The following is a 22,830-nucleotide window of genomic DNA, read 5'->3' as shown; positions in this document are numbered from 1 at the left end:
TAAAGCCTCGGTCCCTGACATAGCTGACTTTCTCGTGTACCTTAGGGATAAAATAGGGATGTCAATCCCAGCTATTAAAGGAGTACGAGCAGCCTTAGGCCAAGTCTTTCTCCTGAAAGGCATCGACCTGGGGACCTCGAGACACATAGGGATGCTGATTAGAAGTTTCGAACAATCCTGTCCTCCTCAAGCCAGGAGAGTGCCCAGATGGGACCTGGCCAAGGTCCTGAAAATGTTGTGTCGTCCTCCCTTTGAACCACTCAGAGATATCGGGGACAAAGATCTCACCCTCAAGACAGTCTTCTTGCTAGCCTTGGCTTCAGCTAAGAGAGTAGGTGAGATCCACGGTCTCTCCTACGACGTGGCACACTCCAAAGGGTGGAGGGAGGTATCCTTCAAGTTCGTACCCTCCTTTGTAGCAAAGACTCAGAACCCAGCAGTCTGGGACCCGAGGTTTGAAGGTTTCTCAATTCCGGCCATCCCCAAGACAGGCAATACGGGAGACCTGAAGTTATGCCCAGTCAGGACGATCAGGAAATACCTGGAAAGGACGGCTCATCTCCGCCCAGGTGCCAAGAACCTCTTCGTCTCTTCAGGCGTTAATAAGAAGCAAGTGTCCAAGAACACTATTTCCTTCTGGCTGAGACAAGTCATCACTAGGTCTTATGAAGAAGACAAGGTGGCAGTACCAGGCACTCCCCGCCCCCATGACATCAGAGGCCTGAGCACTTCCTTGGCCTTTGAGAGAAACATGGCAGTGGGGCAGATCCTACAGGCCGGCACTTGGTCACACCAGTCGACCTTCACGGCCCACTATCTCAAAGACTACTCAAGAAAGTCTTTGGATGGATTCTTCATTGGGACAGTCATCGCCGCCCTCCAAGCTGTGTAGCGGCAGGCTGGAAGACATCCCCAACAGTGAATAGACTCGTCCCTACTTCTTCAGGAGAAGACTCAGTAGAGAAGATGTGAAGAGGTAAGCCTTAAAATATAAGCGTAAGGTTTCCGCTGTTACCCCCTATCCGCTCTCTGTACCCCCGCATTCCGTAGCCCTCCAGGCACCATGTGCCAGACCAAGTGGCAGAATGGCTCTCCCGCCTCCTAAAGTATAAGTCTCCTAAGGAAGTAATTCTCGGTAAGTATTCGTGTTGGAACAAATCAAAAATTTTAAGTAATTTTTATTTTTCCTAACATACTTACCGAGAATTACTTCCGGGTAATGGCCCTCCCTTCCGTCCCCGAGTGCCATTCTTCCATTGCCGGGTCGGGCTAAACGGCGAATTTAATGAGCATCCTGACCCGGGAAAGCAGTGACCTGCCCTAATCCGGGCCGCAGGGCTTATCCTGGCGGCGGGGGTAGAAACTATCTGGAGCGAGATGGGGGGGTAACGCGGGAAATCTTGGTCGAGATTGAGAGAGGTCAAGGACCCTCCTAAGGAAGTAATTCTCGGTAAGTATGTTAGGAAAAATAAAAATTACTTAAAATTTTTGATATATATATATATATATATATATATATATATTATATATATAAATTTATATATATATATATACTATATATATATATATATATATATATATATTATATATATATATATATATATATATATATATATATATATATATATATATATATATATATATATATATATATATATATATATATATATATATATATATATATATATATATATAACCACTACCAGTAATTGGTCTCAAAGTTAAATTAGCTACTGGCAAAGTAGAATTAGAAGAGGGTAATTCAGTGAAAGATTAGATAAAACGTGCTGTAAAATTTTTAGTGAACGGGGAACTTCAGTATAGTTTTTACTTCTAAAGCAATATTTGTTGAAAAAAGACTAAAATATACTAAAAAGACAGGTGCTTTTAATTTTTATTGCACAGTGAATTATGTTTTATACTTATAAAGGAATATTTGATCTAATAGTGAAATACAAATTAATGCAGAGGTTGTTGAAACAAGGCAGGAGTCAGCAGAGAGTGGGATTTTAAAAGGTAAGGAGAGAACTATAAATAAATATGACTTAACAAGTTCTGTACTGTAATAAATTTTTCAGATAGCAGCTGACAAACTTTGACTGTTATTTCACCAGGACACTATAGGGAAACTAGGGGAAAAAAAATAGACTAGAAAGTAAAAAAAAAAGTATGATACTTATATACCAAGAGATATTAATCCACCACACCTAAAAGTATTAAAGTATACTGTATATTAATAAATAGACTTGAGCAAAGGAAATTTTGGAGAATTTAGAGCAAAAGGGTAGAAGAATATCCGATATAATTTCAGCTAATTTCTTGAGAAATAAGTGAATTTATTATTTATAATGAAAGTAGGCCTATTCTACCTTGTGACAAGGTATAAATCAGGCCACCAATGTATTTGTAGAGGCTGAGAAGTCATTTAAAGGTTTTAAAGGTTTTTAAAGGTTGCTCATGAATGGCAGAGGCAAGGGACAGTGACATTGCCATAGCAAGAAGGACAATGCCCTAGAGACTGACCATATATTATATGATCAGCGCCCAAGCCTCCTCTCCACCCAAGCTGGGACCAGGGAGGGCCAGGCAGTGGCTGCTAATGACTCAGTAGATAGACCTATAGGCTCCCCCAAACTCCCCAACCTTAGCTCACAAGGATGGTAAGGTTGCAGACACTAATGGGACTAGCGAGTCTGAGCGGGACTCGAACCCCCGACTGGCAAACACCAGGCAGAGACGTTACCAATCAACTCAGTTGGCCAGGATGAAGACAGTATATCAGAAGGAAGTAATAAATGTTATCCACAATGCACCAGCCCCTAGTCCTTTTCTTGTTCATCATAGTAATTCTTTGGAAGAAATTGTTTCCTAAATGCCTAAAGATTACCCGAAAGTAATTAACAAATTTTTGATAAGCCAATATAATGCATCAAGTCCCTGAAGTTTCAATCATGTATTCTTCATCAGATTTATCATGGTTGAAGTTTAATCTGTGGAAGAGGTGAGGAATATATCCTTTGCTCTAAAGTATCCCAATAAAGCTTCCAAATCAATAATGAATAAATGCGCACTTACTAAAGTATGAACTAAGTATGAAATATCTTTATGTAATGAAAAGGTTACATGTTCAAAAGGCCCACAAAAACACATCACTGACAGCACAAATAAACACAGAACACTGACAAACAAATGTTAAATTCACAGTTGTTGAAAAAAGCCCAGAATATGCTACCCCCCCCCCTCCCCCAGCTGTTCAATTAGTTGTCTCAGGAAGTAGAAAGACTAATAAAAAATTGTGAAGAACAAGTAATCAATGAATATTTAAACATACAAAATGTAATGAATGCTGAAAAGGGGGTCATTAAAAAGTAAACGTAATGAAAAAGACCAATGAAGAATATACACTCCGAGCTTTAAGGCTATTTGCATTTGTTCTCTATCTGATTTAAAGCACTAATTTGGCTCTAATCAAAGTGCAATTTTAATGACATAATTTTCAATAGGCTCTATTTATATGTGCAATACAACTATTTAAATATTTCTACTGTCACTTGATCATTGTACATAGTATGTAGGGTATCACTTACTCTTACATTATCTATTTGTTATTTGACATATAAACAATACCTGGGTTCAAAGTATTTGGTTTAGAAATGAAGAAAGAGAATTAGTTGTTGAATGGCCTCCGCGGCCCAAATTCCATGAATTATTATTAATATTACTAGCCAAGCTACCACCCTAGTTTGAAAAGCAAGATGCTATAAGCCCAGGGGCTCCAACAGGGAAAAATAGCCCAGTGAGGAAAGGAAATAAATAAATGAATAGAATAAATTAACAATATATCATTCTAAAAACAGTAACAGCGTCAAAATAGTGATTTACTTTAGGACAATTATTATCTCAATGTCACAATTGCCAACCATATATTCATATGATCAGCGCCCAAGCCCCCTCTTCACCCTAGTTAGAACCAAGGAGTGCCAGACAATGGCTGCTGATGACTCAGCAGATAGATCTATAGGTTCCCCTAAATCCCTCATCCTTATTTTACAAGGATGGTGAGATTGCAGCAACCAAAGGAACTAACTTAGCTTTTAATAATAATAATAATAATAATAATAATAATAATAATTATTATTATTATTATTATTATTATTATTATTATTATTATTATTATTATTATTATTATTATTATTATTATTATTATTATTATCTAAGTGGGGAGCCGGTATAAATATGCCTTTACCATGGAAGTTTCATTACTACTACTACCGCCACCACCAGTCAAAAACTCGCTAAACAAATCCATGTGTTTCTCTGGAAGTTGCTGTGAATTTAGATTCTTTTCTGATATAATTGTTAGTGTAAGTGGTTATTTTAATGGGATTTAACACCAAATAAATTGAAGTCGCCTTCAAGTGTCTACAACTTACAGATAACTTCAAGTGTACATTTATTCGTGTAGGCGAGAAAACTCGGTAAGTTCATTTTAGACATTTACCGTAAAATTTTGATCTTATGCTGTTTTATATCTTCAAAATCTTTGTATATCGGTATAGTAAGTACTTACCCAGGGTATTTATAACATTCTGAACAGTCTTTATTCCATTCAAGTTTCCGATAAAGTTGAAAATAAGGTGGCCGCTATCATACATATATCCTCTGGATTTTGTATGGAGTCAGTTAACCACTCCATCTTACAAATTGTAGGTTTCTGCAATGTTTTGTCCCTTAACCAAAAATATTTATGAGGTATGTTTGTAGTATTACTGTACAGGTAAAATAACAGAAGAATCGGAGCCTTTGTATATCAGCAGCCAGTTCCTCACAGGCTCATTAGAAATGGACATCAACTAACCTATACTTTCCCCCTAACCTAACCTACAAGCCGTGTCCTTACCTACATACCTAACGGGGGGCAAGGGTGAATACATACTTAACAAAGGGGCGAGTTGTTCAGGTTCAGGTTCAGGTTCCGGGGTGAGGCATAGCCTTTACAACGGCGCCTCTAACGCTTATCTTCTTGTACTGTTTTGTCTTTTCTTCCACATTATGTTTAATACTTCTTTTTTCTTTTCTATATTTGTTTCACTAAATAAAAATAATCCTACTATTTTCTTTGGGTCTTCCTCGTATGGTTGTTGTAGCTCAATTACTTTATTCCTTTCTTTTCTATATTCCTGGCAAAATAACAAAAAATGTATCAAATCTTCCTCCTCATTTTCACAAAAATTACAGTTTACATTCCCTCCATTGTGTCTATTTACAATATTTAGTTTTTACGTATTAGTTCTTGCTCTAAAAAATATCACTGAAGCAAATGTATTGTCATAAATTAACTCTTCCTTAATTTCTTTCTTCCACGTTCTATATATTTCTAGGCTCACTTTACTTTCTATTTCTTCTTTCCACTTTTCAGTATCCCACTTTCTGGTTTCCGTTTTTATTTCTGCCTTGTTCATTCTTCTTATTTGTCTTATACCTAAACTTAATTCTTCCAAATACTTTGCAGGTTGTTTCCACCATCTTCCTTCTTTTTCTTGAATATCCTGGATAATTATTTTCAGTATTTCCTTCTTTCCATTCAGGGTACGATTTAAGTACTGCAGCTTCCCATCCATCACCCTTGTTTTCATAGAAGATGCACCTATCTCTCCTCTTAGAGCAGTATTAGCTGTGCTTTTAGTGGCACCTAAAATCTTCCTATATACCCCATTCTCTATTCTTTGTAGTTTCTCTATTTCAGTTTCTGTTAGATTTATAACATTTGTTCCATACAAAATAGATGGTAAAGCAATACTTTTCCAGAACGTTTTTCCTATCATCACTTTATTGCAACTTTTCTCTATAACTGAATATGTTAGATTAGCTAATTTTTGTGCCTTTTCTATCATTACCCTTTTCTGAGTTTTAAATATATTCCTACTATTGTCTAGCTTTATTCCTAAGTATGTCAAACTTTCTACTACTTTGATTCCCTCTATGTTATCTGGCTTTTCTTTCATATTGTAAATCATAATATTACTCTTCTCTTTATTAATTTCCAGCCCACATTTTTTACTAGTTTCTACTAATATCTGAATGTTACGCTTAGCATTATGTATATCCTGTGCAATTATTAAGGCATCATCTGCAAAAAATAATGATTCTATCTTTATTAACTGATTTCTGAAACCGTTTCCTTCCTCTTCTATTTTCTTCATGATAATATACGTAATCAGTTTAAAAAGTGAAGTTGATCCTGTGCAACCTTGTTTAATTCCACTTGTAACTTCCATTTCTTGTTCTATACCTTCTCCTAAGTCAATGCCCGTAGTATCTCCTTGATAAATATTTGCAATTGCACTTATGATTTTGGTGTTAATTTTATATTCTTTTAAAACTTCTATTAATACCTCCCTTTTTACAGAGTCAAATGCTTTGCTAAAGTCTATCGCAGTTACTATTAGAGGTTTCTTGTTACTATAGCTCTCTTCCACACAATACTGTAATATAAAGATATTGTCCTCTATCCTGCCTCCACCTGTAAATCCTGCTTGACATTCATTGTCTTCTTCATTCATTCTTATGTGGTTTTCTATTTCCTCTTTCACCATCATCATGAATATTTTATAAGAAATATTTAATAGAGCTATGGGTCTTAAGTCTTTTGCCATTGGCCTTCTTTTCTTTTCAATCATCTTTGTTCTTGACTTCTTCCACATATTTGGTTTTTCTTTTTCGTCCAACTCATTTTGATAACATTTCTGTAAGGTTTCAAGACATATTTTGCTTTTTCCTAGTGCCTTATATAGTTCGGGTTTTAGGCCATCTGGTCCTGCCGCTTTTTTTGTCTTTAATTTTCCCAGGCAATTCTTTTGTAGCTCTCCCGCATCTGTTCGAACATGGACTTAGCTTCCATTTCTAATGATCAGACTAAATGTGTCAAACGTGTTTCTACCCTAATCTTTTATTATTAACATGATCAATAAAATAAGAGCTATGATTATATTGCATATTCCAATATTGGAAATAAATAACAAAGAGATTTAAAATATAAAAGTTTGGGCCCTTTAGTCTATTCAAACAAGAAACTTATGGCAGAAGAATCACCTATCAGTGCTTTTCTGAACTACGAGGTAGAAGGAGGCTCCTATGATGTGTTCTGATGAGAAAAGGAGCAAAACTAGTATTTTTTATTAAAATCTGTAATTTCGTTAATAGAGGTTTCTGCTAGTGGTATTTGGAATTAAAAAAATAGTGTATTTGTAAAGATCTAGTCAATTATTCAATTTTCAATATTAAACTTACCCGATAATCATGTAGCTGTCAACTCTGTTGCCCGACAGAATTCTATGGAGGGATACGCCAGCTATCACAATACTAGAAGGGGGTGTACTTACCAGCGCCACCTGTGGCCAGGTACTCAAGTACTTCTTGTTGACACCTCCTCAATTATTCCTCTGTCGTGCTTCTGACAAGACGTTCTGGGATACGCTTATGTTCTTGGAGTATTTTCACGACTTTGGTGAAGTATTTCTCTTTGATTTCGGCTGTCGCTTTACTGGAAACTTCTATTTTAGCTTAGTTAGCTTTTGGAATTAATTTGATTAATTTTGGTGACGAAGAGAGTATGAACTCTCGTTCACCTTTCAATGGCCGACCCTTCCCTTAGACGGAAGTGTTGGTGTCTAAGAGAGTATAGACTCTCTTTCTTAATTTTGCTTAACAAAAGTTATAGATTTATTTTATATCTCTCCGCCTCTTATAGGCCTCTTCGATTAACTTCCTTTTATTATAAACTTATTAAAATTAATTTTTATATTTGTTTATATTCGACCTTCCTAATAGTAGGCGGTCTTTTCTTGGTACCGAAGTTAATTATCGTGAGCCCGTCATTTCGGTTTTACCTGTTAACATATTATGCTATTTTAAGGTCTTGAAAGAATTTCTTTGATAGTCTCGTACTTTTTCAAAGTTGAACTAACGTTTTGTTTGTCTCGGCAGTTGTTGACGTTCAGAACGTTTCAACTTGCACTCTATCGTTACGATAGAGAAAGAATGTTCACGGTTTCACATTGCAGTAAGAGTAACCGTGTCTAGCGTTTTGTTCATTCTTTCTTAACTTAATGGTTTTGATCCTAATAAGGAACTTTTCTTTTTGGGAAATATTTCAGTTTTTTCCTTTAACAATAATATGTTTTAACGATATATATGATTGGGCTCTTCTCTCAGGTTCTAAGTCAAGAGAGAGAGAGAGAGAGAGAGATAGAGACGGAGGGAGAAAGAGGATAAACGTTTCCCTCAAGCCTGCCAGGCGTACGAGTAACGTCGTTATCGTTTTGCTCTTATCCCTAGTCTCTTTAGGGGAAGAAACTAAACGTTTCTAGAGTGATCTAGTGTTTAGTCTCTTTCCAGCCACTGAATTTTCTTTCATTAGATTTTTCTGTTACATTGTAATTCTGTTTTCGCAATTACTAACTTTTGAGAAGGATAGAATTGCGTGTTTCAGGTACAAACCACTTAAAGTTTCGAGTTCAGTGAAATAAGTGCAAACAGAAATCAAAGTGATAAGTGATTAGCGCAAAGTATGTCAGTGTTATGCGTGAGGGTACTTTTGTGCGCGCCAGTCGTCCTCCCAGTCCGGGACCTCTTGCAAGCTCCCAAGCCCAGGGGAGAAGCAATGTCGAAGGGCAAAGGGTTCGGCAGGCCTTGATCGGCGCACAGAAGTATCCTCGGTGGTTGTGGGCGTGTCTTACCGAGACCGTCACTCCCACCCGCAGACGATTGAGCCCTTATTTTGCTCGTCTGCAGAAGAGATTTAGAGGAGAAAATAAAGGCAGAGTAACGCTGGTCTCAGGTCTCAAGACCTCTTAAACGTAAAGTCCAGACCTATGCCAGACGTACGAAGTAAAGTTCAACAACCCGGATGCAGTCATTGGGTTAGCTCTGACTCTCCTCAGTCATCAGTTTGTCGGGCTGAGAGTGCGCCTACACTCCCCCCGCCTATGCTCGCTCCGCCTGATCACAGTACCACCTGCCAGGCGTACGATGTTGTGGACTCTACTACAGTCCATGCAAGCACAGCTTTCGGACCTGATGCGTGAGTGTCGTGCTGAGAGTGTTGCACCTCCTCCTCCTCCTGCACCGGTGGTGCACCAACCGCCTGCACCCGTTCAGCCTGTGCTGCACCCGCCTGCACCGGTGGTGCACCAACCGGCTGCACCCGTTCAGCCTGTGCTGCACCCGCCTGCACTCGCGGCACCCAGTCGCAGCACCATCTGCCAGGCGTACGATGTTGTGGACTCTACTACAGTCCATGCAAGCACAGCTTTCGGACCTGTTGCGTGAGTGTCGGGCTGAGAGTGTTGCACCTCCACCTGCACCCTTTCAGCCTGTGCTCAACCCGCCTGCACTCGCTGCACCCAGTCGCAGCACCATCTGCCAGGCGTACGATGTTGTGGACTCTACTACAGTCCATGCAAGCACAGCTTTCGGACCTGTTGCGTGAGTGTCGGGCTGAGAGTGTTGCACCTCCACCTGCACCCGTTCAGCCTGTGCTCAACCCGCCTGCACTCGCTGCACCCAGTCGCAGCACCATCTGCCAGGCGTACGATGTTGAACCTCTTTCTGTGTTCGCTGTTCCCAGTGTTGTTCAGCCTCAGCCTTCTTTAAGGCAACCTTCGGTTTGGGATCAGGAGGATTACTCCACTCTTCCTCCTCCTCCCCTGGCTGCTCCACCGGTGGTGCAACTCTCGGTGGAGGTACAACCTCTTCCACCTGTGAGTCAGTCTCCTCAGCTGCTGCACCGAGCTCAACCCGTGCACCCTGATCCTGCGCCTCAGACACCTCTGCTTGCGGGAACTTTACCTTGTTCTGCGCAACCTCGGTCTCTTCACGCTCCACTCATACCACAGGAACAGGAACTTTCTGCACCTTCCACTGTTGTTGTTCCAGCTCGTTCTGACTCTGCTGTTCAGCATACCTTACCTCCATTTTCAAACCATGGCAAAAATATGAATCATGAGTTATGAATGTAAGGTAAACATTATGTTGATTTTTAAACCCCATGCAAGCATGCATAAAGCACTCTAGCACTGGTCATGGAATTTCTGAGAAATGTTAAACGCCATGCACACGCTCTGCTTTCCTTACAGCAGGCTCTGCTTACAGCAGGCTCTGCTTACTACATGCTCAGCATTCAGCATGCTCTGCATTCAGCATGCTCTGCATACAGCATGCTCTGCATTCAGCATGCTCTGCATACAACATGCTCTACATACAGCATGCTCTGCATACAGCATACTCTGCATTCATCATGCTCTGCATACCTTACCGCATGCTTCTCAACATATCTTGGGTTGTTGCCAACTCACTAGACTGTCAAGCAGTTTCATAACGTTGCCTTCTAGTCTGCTGCTTTTGCACCAGTGAACCCTCACTCAGAGAACTTAGCTTTTCTAGGATAAGGTCCCTGTAGATGAGAAAGTTCTTTTCTCCCTCCTTCTGATATTCCCTTGAGGACTCTGTCATTTGGAGGGAGCCTTTAGCTGCATAACCTCTTATGGACTTTTATTTAAGCATAACATGCTTACAGGGAAGGTAATGGTTCCACTTCAGCCGCTAATCCCGTCTGTTACCACACCTGCTCCCATAGACCTTGAGCTGTGTTGCATGACATGCAGTCCAAGCTTAGTCCTTGTTAGAGGATTTTTTGTTTACGGAGTCAATGTGTCACGGGGAAGACGTTCAACAACCAACAGAAGGGACTTGTTGTGACGCAGTGCGGCAACCTCAGCAACCCGTTAAGGAGTTGTCTGTACGACCCAGATAGTCTAGACAGATTCGGGTTGTCACTGTACTTCCTCGCTTGCCCATGATTGACAGTTTACAGACTGTGCAGCAGTATCATGATCTTGTGTCCGGCTCCGTCAGACGACTGGCTTTTAAGAGCTCCCACAAGTCGTCGCTGTCTGGAGATTTTCAAATGGACTATGGATCTGACCAAGGAACTGGGCCTCCTGGTCAATTTTGAGGAGTCTCAGCTCGTTCCATCCCAGACCATTGTTTCCTTGGGTATGGATCTTCAGAGTCGAGCTTTTCGGACTTGTCCGTCGGCCCCAAGGATCTTCCAAGCCCTAGAATGCATCCAGAGCATGCTGAGAAGGAACCGATGCTTAGTCAGGCAGGGGATGAGTCTAACAGGGACACTTTCATCGCTGGCCCTGTTCATCGAGTTAGGGAGACTCCACCTCCGCCCCCTTCAGTATCATCTAGCTGCTCACTGGATAAAGGACATGACGCTAGAGACGGGCTCAGTTCCTGTTTCCGAAGAGATGAGGTCTACTCTAACGTGGTGGAAGAACAGCATTCTTCTCAAGGAAGGTCTACCTTTGGCTGTTCAGACCCCCGACCACCGTCTCTTCTCGGACGCATCGGACACGGGCTGGGGTGCGACACTGGACGGACAGGAATGCTCGGGAACATGGAATCAGGAGCAAAGGACACTTCACATCTATTGCAAGGAGTTGTTGGCAGTTCATCTGGCCTTGATAAACTTCAAGTCCCTCCAGCTTAACAAGGTGGTGGAGGTGAACTCCGACTACACCACAGCCTTGGCTTACATCTCCAAGCAGAGAGGGACTCATTCGAGGAAGTTGTTCAAGATCGCAAGGGACCTCCTCATTTGGTCAAAGATCGAAAGCTCACGCTGGTAACGAGGCTCATTCAGGGCGATATGAATGTCATGGCAGATCGCCTCAGCCGTAAGGGTCAGGTCTTCCCCACAGAGTGGACCCTTCACAAGAATGTTTGCAGCAGACTTTGGGCCCTGTGGGGTCAGCCAACCATAGTTCTATTCGCTACCTCGATGACCAAGAAGCTCCTCTTGTATTGTTCTCCGATTCCAGACCCAGCAGCAGTTCGCGTGGATGCCTTTCTGCTGGATTGGTCCCATCTCAACCTGTATGCATTCCCTCCGTTCAAGATTGTCAACAGGGTACTTCAGAAGTTCGCCTCTCACAAAGGGACACGGTTGACGTTGGTTGCTCCCCTCTGACCCGCGAGAGAAGGGTTCACCGAGGTACTGCAATGGCTGGTCGACGTTCCCAGGACTCTTCCTCCTAGAGTGGACCTTCTGCGTCAACCTCACGTAAAGAAGGTACACCCAAACCTCCACGCTCTTCGTCTGACTGCCTTCAGACTATCGAAAGTCTCTCAAGAACTAGAGGCTTTTCGAAGGAGGCAGCCAGAACGATTGCCAGAGCAAGGACGACATCCACTCTCAGAGTCTATCAGTCTTAATGGGAAGTCTTCCGAAGCTGGTGCAAGGCCAATGCAGTTTTCCTCAACCAGTACCACTGTAACCCAGATTGCTGACTTCCTGTTACATCTAAGGAACGTAAAATCCCTATCAGCTCCTACGATCAAGGGTTACAGAAGTATGTTGGCAGCGGTTTTCCGCCACAGAGGCTTGGATCTTTCCTCCAACAAAGATCTACAGGACCTCCTTAGGTCTTTTGAGACCTCAAAGGAACGTCGGTTGTCCACTCCAGGCTGGAATCTAGACGTGGTCCTAAGGTTCCTAATGTCATCAGGATTTGAACCGTTCCAATCAGCCTCTTTTAAGGACCTCACATTAGAAACTCTTTTCCTCGTGTGCTTAGCAACAGGTAAAAGAGTAAGTGAGATCCACGCCTTCAGCAGGAACATAGGTTTCACATCTGAAACGGCTACATGTTCCTTGCGGCTCGGTTTTTTTGGCTAAAACGAGCTTCCTTCCCGTCCTTGCCCTAAGTCGTTCGAGATCCCAAGCCTGTCCAACATGGTGGGGAACGAACTAGAGAGAGTACTTTGCCCTGTTAGAGCTCTTAAGTACTATCTAAGAAGGTCAAAACCATTACGAGGACAATCAGAAGCCTTATGGTGTGCTATCAAGAAGCCTTCTCTACCAATGTCTAAGAACTCAGTTTCTTACTACATCAGGCTTCTGATTAGAGAAGCAAATTCTCATCTGAAGGAAGAAGACCTTGCTTTGCTGAAGGTAAGGACACATGAAGTGAGAGCTGTGGCTACTTCAGTGGCCTTCAAACAGAACCGTTCTCTGCAGAGTGTTATGGATGCAACTTATTGGAGAAGCAAGTCAGTGTTCGCATCATTCTATCTCAAAGATGTCCAGTCTCTTTACGAGTACTGCTACACCCTGGGTCCATTCGTAGCAACGAATGCAGTAGTAGGCGAGGGCTCAGCCACTACATTCCCATAATTCCATAACTTTTTAACCTTTCTCTTGAATACTTTTTATGGGTTGTTCGGTCGGCTAAGAAGCCTTCCACATCCTTGTTGATTTGGCGGGTGGTCAATTCTTTCTTGAGAAGCGCCGAGGTTAAAGGTTGTGATGAGGTCCTTTAGTATGGGTTGCAGCCCTGTATACTTTAGCACCTTTGGGTTGATTCAGCCTCCAAGAGGAACGCTGCGCTCAGTAAGGAAGACGAACTTAAAAAAGAGACAGAGTAACGGTTCAATTCGACTTCCTTACCAGGTACTTATTATTTCATTGTTATTTGAGATAACTGTTATATGAAATGTGGGATACTTAGCTATCCTTTAATCTTGTACACTGGTTTTCACCCACCCCCCTGGGTGTGAATCAGCTACATGATTATCGGGTAAGTTTAATATTGAAAAATGTTATTTTCATTAGTAAAATAAATTTTTGAATATACTTACCCGATAATCATGATTTAATTGACCCTCCCTTCCTCCCCATAGAGAACCAGTGGGACCGAGGAATAATTGAGGAGGTGTCAACAAGAAGTACTTGAGTACCTGGCCACAGGTGGCGCTGGTAAGTACACCCCCTTCTAGTATTGTGATAGCTGGCGTATCCCTCCATAGAATTCTGTCGGGCAACAGAGTTGACAGCTACATGATTATCGGGTAAGTATATTCAAAAATTTATTTTACTAATGAAAATAACATGTTTTAATGTCCTAACTTAATATTGCACCATTCTATAATTGAACCACTGTACAGTATTGGCTTAAATTCACTTACAGTGTTAGCAGTTCAGATAATAGATTAACAATAAGATATGTCTTTGTTCCTCTGCATAATATAAACTTTTGACCTTTAATAGAAGTATGAATTCAACAAAGTTGAAATGGCCATTGAGCTTACGTTTGACTGTAAAGCTTAAAGGAATGTAGAGGAAAATAAAATTAGGATATTACTAGTCAATACTCATCAGAAAGTGATGGGTAGTACACCTGCAATGTACATTGACGATTTACAGCGTGGGAGATAATGTGAGTTGACAAGTTTTTTAAAACTTCTAATGGCTTTTGCTCCGCTGTGGCTCGCTGCTCTCATTAAAAATTACATCACTACTCCTATGTTCTGGCAAGCGGTACATGTTGAGCTGCGCATGCACACCATGTGGATCATTATGTCCAAGATATTTTTTTACTTTCACATGAGCAGCAATAGGATTTTTTTTAAACTTCAGATGGTTTATTCTTCGCTGTGGCTCCCTGTGTTCACAAAAATAAAATATCACATCAATGCTCTTATGTTCTCCCAAGCTGGACATGTTGAGCTGTGCTTGCACACCCTGTGGATCATTATTTCTGGGATATCTAGTTTACTTTCAAATGAGCAACAATAGCGATATAGGTACTGTCTGGAAAAATCTTGATAGGAAAACTACATATGTTCTGTTACGCTTTCTATGCCCCTTTGTGGTCCTTTACACTATTCAGCAAAACCATTAAGTATTTAGCAATATGAACAGAGCCAGCTGCCGAGTGGCCCATGGCAATAAAGAGAAGACCGGAACACTTAGACTATCATTGAATAGCCCATTTTTCTCATTTACCAATGCAAAGTTTTAAAGTAAGGTTGTAAATTGAATATATTTACAGTAGTGTACTATAATTACAAGTTGCAGGAAGTGTAATTTACCAAATCCTTGGTTATACATTCACACAGAACATAATCTATGGTAAGACCACTTCAAGATACAGTAAGTATTTTTCAATATTAAACTTACCCGATAATCATGTAGCTGTCAACTCCGTTGCCCGACAGAATTCTATGGAGGGATACGCCAGCTATCACAATACTAGAAGGGGGTGTACTTACCAGCGCCACCTGTGGCCAGGTACTCAAGTACTTCTTGTTGACACCTCCTCAATTATTCCTCTGTCGTGCTTCCGGCAAGACGTTCTGGGATACGCTTATGTTCTTGGAGTATTTTCACGACTTTGGTGAAGTATTTCTCTTTGATTTCGGCTGTCGCTTTACTGGAAACTTCTATATTAGCTTAGTTAGCTTTTGGAATTAATTTGATTAATTATGGTGTCGAAGAGAGTATGAACTCTCTTTCACCTTTCAATGGCCGACCCTTCCCTTAGACGGAAGTGTTGGTGTCTAAGAGAGTATAGACTCTCTTTCTTAATTTTGTAACAAAAGTTATAGATTTATTTTTTGGGCTCAAGCCATGTCGTCCTGATGGAAGTTCCTTAAAGGCAGCTTCCTAGGGTATATTACAACTACGGCGATATTCCCAGAGAATTTACCTTCAGGTACCCAGAATTCTAACTCCTGGAGCGAGTATCCCTAAAAAAGACCTTAGGGATATCGTAAATATCAGTGGACGTATTCTTGACACGCCTCATAGCAATCTATACCCCGAATAGAGTTAACACTTCGTAGGGGTAAAATGGCAAGAAAACGAAAACGATAAGAAAGGGGGGAGCCGTTCATAAGGCATCCCTCCTCCCCGTTTCGAAAGCGTGCCCTGCGCCGCTCACGGCGCCATCTGTATTCCTTTTTGCGTAGCTCTACGACTCGGTGTGTTTTTCCCTGTTTACTACCCAATCTTGGAATTTTCTCGTTTAATAATGCTTTCTCCAACTTCTTCTGCCTCGGATAAGTTGAGTATTATTTCTTTTATGTATAAATGTAGGCTCTTGGTTAAAATTAAAGTAATTAAAAGAGTTATCTTTGATACAAGAGCTGTTGCCTGCTGGAGGCATCATGGATGCTGTCGCTCGCTAGAATAGGATTTATTTGTTAGCAAGAGCGACGTTCCCAGCCCCCTTTGCGCTTAAATATTAGCTACTTAGCTTATTTAGGAATTCTGTTATGATGCGATAGTAGTGTGCCTGGCGAAATTTGCCAAGGCTACCAACACTAGTCTTCGTAGGCTAGTTGTTGGCCTATGTACTTCCTGCATGATAATTAGTCTTCCAAATGTGAATTTATTGCTTTAAGCGTTAGGCAACGTTATACATATAAGTCCTTTTCGAGTACCTTCCAAGATAGTATTGGTGTGAGTTTCGGTGAATTAGGTAATCGATTCTCTTAGTGCCTAGGCTAGGTTGTCTTAGGTCATTATAATATTATCTGTTCCCCGTTTGCTCCCTTCTCTTCGGGGAAGGGGCAAACCCTTTCCCTCTGTTTAAGCCTTAGGCTTAACTCTAGTGGTTTATTTGAATTAATCTTCAAATATATCTATGCTGGAGTAGTACTGTACCTTCCCGTTCCAACTGTATTGGTTCAGAGGGGGACAGTACAACAGTGTTTAGTCTGAGCCCGGTTTGTCTGGCATGGGGCAGAGTCTCCCTTGCTGATTGACTCGGGCATTAAGGGTTACCCCCTTAGTCCACCTTGTTGGGTTCCAGTAGTGATCCCTTTACTCGGTGACTCATCAGACTGTCCTATTGCCGTTCCGGTCTCGGGATATGTTCCCTTTTCTGGAAAGGCAATTCCTTCCTTGCCGTGGTTCGTGGGAGGCAGCCAGTAGTGCCGGCCTCCCTCTCGGGTCTTTCTCTAACTGAGATGAACTGTCTTAGTTGGGAATGACCCTTAACCAAGGTAAGGTTGGATAGGACCCTCTGTCCTTCCCTTCTCTTTTTCCGTTCCTTGTGTCAGTCGTCTGCATCCTTGCCTAGCCTAGGTTGGGATGAGGAACTGACATGGTCTCCTGTCGGCCGGCAAAGTGTGCCGACCGGCAGAGACCATTACTTTGAGTGCTGCCCGGTCCTTTCTTGGTCCCTCTATCGCTGCCGTCTGAAGATTCAGTAGGCAGCGGTTAGGAAGCTTGACTTAGTGTCTCCCCTTCCTTTCGGCACTCTTTCGGGTGCCGGGCCCAGAGACTTATAGTCTCTTAACCCGGCACTCATTCTATTGTCTTAGTATGTGTTGTCCTTGCCGTCTGCCGGCCTACAGGCCGGCCGTCGGTGGGGAGGGGTGTTCTCCAGTTCTCTTGCTGTCGGTCGGCGGTGGGTGTATACCTTTGCCGGCCGGTCTCTTGCTCATCTGCCGGCCACTACAAGTGGGGCCGGCAGCCGAGCGCTGCCTAGTGTGGGGGCCAGCCGGCAGGGTTTGTTTACTGCTGCCGGCCGGCCCGCGACACTGCCCAGTCAGCCGGCCACTAAGAATGATGGCCGGCAACGCAGTGCAAACCGGGTGGCTACGGTCCGGCAACCACTGCCGGCCGGTTCAGGCATGGGATCTGGAGTTCTCCCCAATAAAGGTGATCTGATGTTGTGTACTTGAGATCTACCTTTCGAAAACAAGGGGGGGGGGTGCTGAGCGGCAATAGCCGGCTGGCACACCACCCTCAGGTACTGTATCAGTCCTCTCTTGGTGGTATATTCAACCAAGGGAGTTCATGATGTAGTAGGTTACAACACTGTCTTTTCTATCTTACTTGTGTTACTGGTATAATCACCTGGTGTCGCCTTACAAGGATAAAAGATAATTCTTTTATTCCTGGCCAGAATGGTAATATTTTACCTTAGGTGTGAGCTACACCTAATTTCCTTTGGAAATACGTTCTCTGGTTATTCTAGTAAAGACTAACTATGTGACTTGGCTGGTGGGCTTCCACAGGTGTTTGTGTGGGTTTCACAAGTAGGTGTCTTTCCCTTATTCTTGTTGAATACTCATTTGTTACATGTGAATTAAAATTCACTTGATATTCATGGAAATTTTTCTTCTTTTACAGGAGGAGCATCCGAAGTGTGATAGTGTCTTCTGCAATGTCCGCAGTAAGAACTTTTGCGGACATGCCTCGTGTAGGAGGCACGCGGCTTGTGCAGCCTCCAATGATGACCATCGTTACTGGGATCCGCAGGTATGTGCTGTATGTACTAACCTGCTATCAGAGGCTTTTGAATCCCCTAGGTCGGCGGAGTCAAGAGATGCAGCGAGGGAGAGGCTTCGCGTATGGGTAAGGGGTTTTCAGAAAAACACCACTGGACCTTATCTTCCTAACGAGAAGATGAGGGCATACCTTTTTCCCAAGGCTTCCCCTGATGCTGTTGTTCCCCAGCCTCGGCCGGAGATCCCTCTGATCCAGATTCCAGTGGAGGAGGATGTCGCTGACGCCTTGCAGGACATCCAGTTGGACGACAAGATGTCCGACTTGTCCGATCGTGCGGAGCAGGATCTCCTCGCAGAGGGCGAGGAGCAGGATCGAGATCCTATTGCCGTGGAGGAAGAGGTTCCCGTATCATCAGACGTGCCGGCTCAGGTCCCTGAACCTATCCCCTCTACCTCGTCCGCTCTTCCAGCAGAGCTTGGACAGGCTCTCTCTTCCATCGTTGGTATGATCCAACAGATGCAGAGGGAGAATAATCAGAAGGCCGCTACTTTGGAGCTCCAGATGCAGAAGATCACAGCATCACGTGGACCTCCAAAGAAGCTCAACGTTAAGGACCTTCCTCTGTGCTCGGATGCCAACCCGTGGAGATATGCCGAGCACATGCCGATGACGATTGGGAAGATCGTCATGTCGGAGAAACTGGGTTCAGTTCCCCTTGAGGAGGTGGAATTCTGGCCCAGTAGAGGGGCCTACCCGGACTGCTATGTCCGTTTGAAGAAGGAGCCGGCTTCGAAGGAGGAGACGGAACCAAAGGAGGTGATTATCCTGGATCACTCCAAGGCTCAAGCCACTTTGACAGCTGCTTTAAAGGAGAGGGGGTTCTCAAACTCAAAGGTTGCCGCCTTGAGTAAGAAGCACCCCTCCTTTGTATCCTCCCCGGCTAGGGCCTTCCCCTTTATGCAAAAGGGGTTTGCGGCCGTCATCAAGGCGGTTGAAGCTGGCAAGCCGTGCCCGTCTTTGGAGGAATGTAAACCTCTATCGCTGGCATTGCCAATGGATAATAAGGACTGGAAGGAGGTGCACCTTACTTTCTCGGTTGGGAAGTTGGACGCCGACATTGCAGGACAGCAGTTCGGCGAAAACCTTCCCAAGTTGTCGGAATTCCTTCTACGGAGGGAATTGGACACAAAGGAGCGCCTGGCAGCCTCGATGTCTCTCCAGACCAACATGGAGACGATGGCTAGCGATCCCAAGATGCCAGAGATGTTCATGGTTATGGCCAAAATCCATCTGGCCACAGTAACCAAGGACCTCTATTGCTTTGTTAAAGCAAGGAGGGCCTGTAGGGAGTTTGTGTTCGCCTCGGCCACAGTGAGGCACGAACCCAAGAGGCTAATTTCATCCAACATCTGGGGTAAAGATCTCTTTCCCAAGGACGTGGTCAAAGAGATCGTGGACAAGGCAGCCACTGAGAACCGCAATCTTCTCCTGAAGTGGGGCCTGTCCCTTAAGAGGAAGTCTTCTCCGGATGAGGGCCCTCAGCCGAAAGGAAAGGCGAAGAAGTCAAGGTTTTCCTCCCGTCCAGCCAAGTCCTTCAAACAGCAAAGACAACAGCAGCAACAGCCAGCTTTGCCTCCGGTTCCACAACTGGTAGCCCAGACCCCGACCACCTTCCAGTGGGTTCCCCAAGCCATGTCATCAGCTTCCCCGGCATTCAATCCCGTGTTCGAGGGACAGTCGACCACGTTTCGTGCAAGGCCCAGAGGAGCAGCTAGAGGGTCATCAAGACGCCCCTCTAGGGGACGAGGATTCAGAGGTGGTCGCGGCCAGGGAGGCAAGACTGCAGGACAGTCAAAGTGAAGTGTCGCCGGTAGGTGGGAGACTTCAGTATTTCCGGGATCGCTGGACCTTCGATCCCTGGGCCCACTGCCTTCTCAAAAATGGACTGGGTTGGAGTTGGTACAGTACTCCGCCCCAGTGCCCTCAATTTTTCCAACACTCCACCCCCGTTTTGGAGGAGTACACCCAAGATCTGTTGGAGAAAAAGGTGATCAGGAGGGTAAAGTCCATCAAGTTCCAAGGGAGGCTGTTTTGTGTTCCCAAGAAAGACTCGGGGAAACTCAGAGTCATTCTGGACTTGTCACCACTCAACAAGTTCATAGTGAACCACAAGTTCAAGATGTTAACGTTACAACACATAAGGGCCTTACTGCCCAAGAGGGCATATACCGTCTCCATCGACTTGTCAGATGCATATTGGCACGTTCCAATAAGTCGTCGTCTCTCCCCCTACCTAGGATTCAAGCTACAACAAAAACTTTACGCTTTCAGGGCGATGCCCTTCGGACTAAACATAGCCCCAAGGATCTTTACGAAGCTTGCGAGCGCAGCTCTCAAACAGTTACGCCTAAAAGGGTTCCAGGTAGTAGCCTACCTGGACGATTGGTTGGTGTGGGCAGCATCCAGAGCAGAATGCTTGCAAGCTTCCCTACAAGTGATTCAGTTCCTGGAATATCTAGGCTTCATGATCAACAGAAAGAAGTCTCGTCTTTCTCCAGCTCAGAGGTTCCAGTGGTTGGGAATTCACTGGGATTTAGTGTCACACCGTCTTTCCATCCCGATGTCAAAGAGGAAGGAAATAGCAGGGTCTGTCAGGAGACTTCTAGGTTCCGAGAGGATATCAAGACGCGAACAAGAGAGGGTTTTGGGCTCTCTTCAGTTTGCATCAGTAACAGACCCAGTGCTAAGAGCACAGCTAAAAGATGCAGCGGGAGTATGGAGAACCTTTGCATCGAAAGAGCGAAGGGACTTGAAGAGACCGGTCCCACTTCGACTACGTTCTCTTCTCAGACCGTGGTCTCAAGCCAGTCGTCTAAAGAGGTCTCTACCTCTTCAGCCACCCCCCCCCGTCAGTGACAATCCACACAGACGCCTCAAAGGTAGGGTGGGGGGGTCACTCCCATCGGAAAAAAGTGCAAGGAATCTGGTCCAAGCTATTTGGGACCTTTCACATAAACTTTCTAGAAGCTATGGCAGTACTTCTTACCCTGAAGAAAGTATCCCCACGTCACTCGATCCACGTAAGGTTGGTACTGGACAGCGAGGTGGTTGTGAAATGTCTGAATCGGCGGGGATCGAGATCCCCACCTCTCAACCAGGTAATGTTAGCCATATTCCGACTGGCGGAGAAGAAGAAGTGGCACCTGTCAGCAGTTCACCTTCAAGGAGTCCGGAATGTGACCGCGGACGCTCTATCCAGGGTAACACCGATAGAGACAGAATGGTCCCTAGACGCAGGATCATTCTCTTTCATCTTGAGACAAGTCCCAGAACTGCAGATAGACCTCTTCGCGACGAAGGACAACAAGAAGCTGCCGAAATATGTGTCCCCATATGTGGACCCCTCGGCAGAAGCAATAGATGCGATGTCCCTCGATTGGAACAGATGGTCCAGGATCTACCTGTTTCCCCCTCACAATCTGATGTTGAGGGTCCTCAACAAACTGAGATCCTTCAAGGGAGTAGCAGCAATAGTGGCCCACAAGTGGCCGAACAGTGTATGGTTCCCTCTGGCTCTGGAACTACGACTGAGGTTTCTACCACTCCCGGACCCAGTTCTGTCCCAGCAAGTCCAGAAGTCGACTGTCTTCGCTTCATTACAGAAAACCCGAACCCTGCAGCTCATGATTTTCTCTCCCTAGCGGTGAAGAAACGGTTCGGAATCTCGAAAGATAGTATCGACTTCCTGGAAGAATACAAGTGTAAGTCTACTAGGAGGCAGTACGAATCTGCATGGAAGAAATGGGTAGCCTTTGTCAAAGATAAGAACCCGCACGAGATCTCTACGGAGTTCTGCCTATCCTTCTTCATTCACCTCCACGGACAGGGGCTGGCGGCGAACACAATTTCTACATGTAAGTCAGCTCTAACAAGACCCATTCTATATGCCTTCCAGGTAGACCTCGCTAACGAGATGTTTAATAAGATCCCAAAGGCCTGTGCTAGGCTTAGACCATCAGCTCCTCCAAAGCCTATTTCATGGTCATTAGACAAAGTCCTTCATTTTGCCTCATTACTAGATAATGAGGAATGTGCGTTGAAGGACCTGACTCAAAAAGTGATCTTCCTTTTTGCCCTTGCTTCTGGGGCCAGAGTTAGTGAGATTGTGGCCCTCTCGAGAGAGGAGGGCCGAGTTCAGTTCCTGGATGGGGGAGAACTGAACCTGTTTCCGGACCCTACGTTTCTCGCTAAGAACGAGTTGCCCACCAACAGGTGGGGTCCCTGGAGAATCTGCCCTCTGAAAGAAGATGCATCTCTATGTCCCGTAGAATGCCTTAAGGTCTATCTTCGTAGAACTTCAGACTTCCATGGGGGCCAACTATTCAGAGGAGAAACATCGGGCTCGAATTTATCTTTAAATCAACTTAGGGCGAAAATTACATATTTTATTCGCAGAGCGGATCCTGACAGTTCACCCGCAGGTCATGATCCGAGGAAAGTTGCTTCATCATTAAACTTCTTTAACTTTATGGATTTTGAACACCTTCGTTCATACACTGGCTGGAAGTCTTCCAGGGTATTCTTTCGCCACTATGCTAAGCAAGTGGAGCAGCTAAAGAGGTCTGTGGTAGCAGTTGGTTGCGTCGTTAACCCTGCTGTTTAACTCTGCGAGGAACAGCGGAATCATTTGGGACTTGGATTCTTGGGTGAATAGTTAGTTATATATGTTGATATAACTG

General features: G+C 43.9%; 1 protein-coding gene across 1 annotated transcript in view; it reads left to right on the top strand.

Annotated features, from left to right (window-relative positions):
• Window positions 1-4,285: 4,285 nt before the first annotated feature.
• Window positions 4,286-22,830, top strand: part of LOC137647207 (WD repeat-containing protein 3) — a 145,060-nt gene continuing 126,515 nt past the window's right edge. Inside the window, exon 1 of the mRNA XM_068380541.1 lies at window positions 4,286-4,478. The gene's annotated coding sequence lies outside the window, so the exon portion shown is untranslated. The remainder of the gene's footprint in view (window positions 4,479-22,830) is intronic.

This window comes from Palaemon carinicauda, chromosome 9 (assembly GCF_036898095.1).
Source record: "Palaemon carinicauda isolate YSFRI2023 chromosome 9, ASM3689809v2, whole genome shotgun sequence".
In the NCBI taxonomy this organism is placed as follows: Eukaryota; Metazoa; Arthropoda; class Malacostraca; order Decapoda; family Palaemonidae; genus Palaemon; species Palaemon carinicauda.
This window is presented reverse-complemented; position numbering and strand designations above follow the sequence as displayed.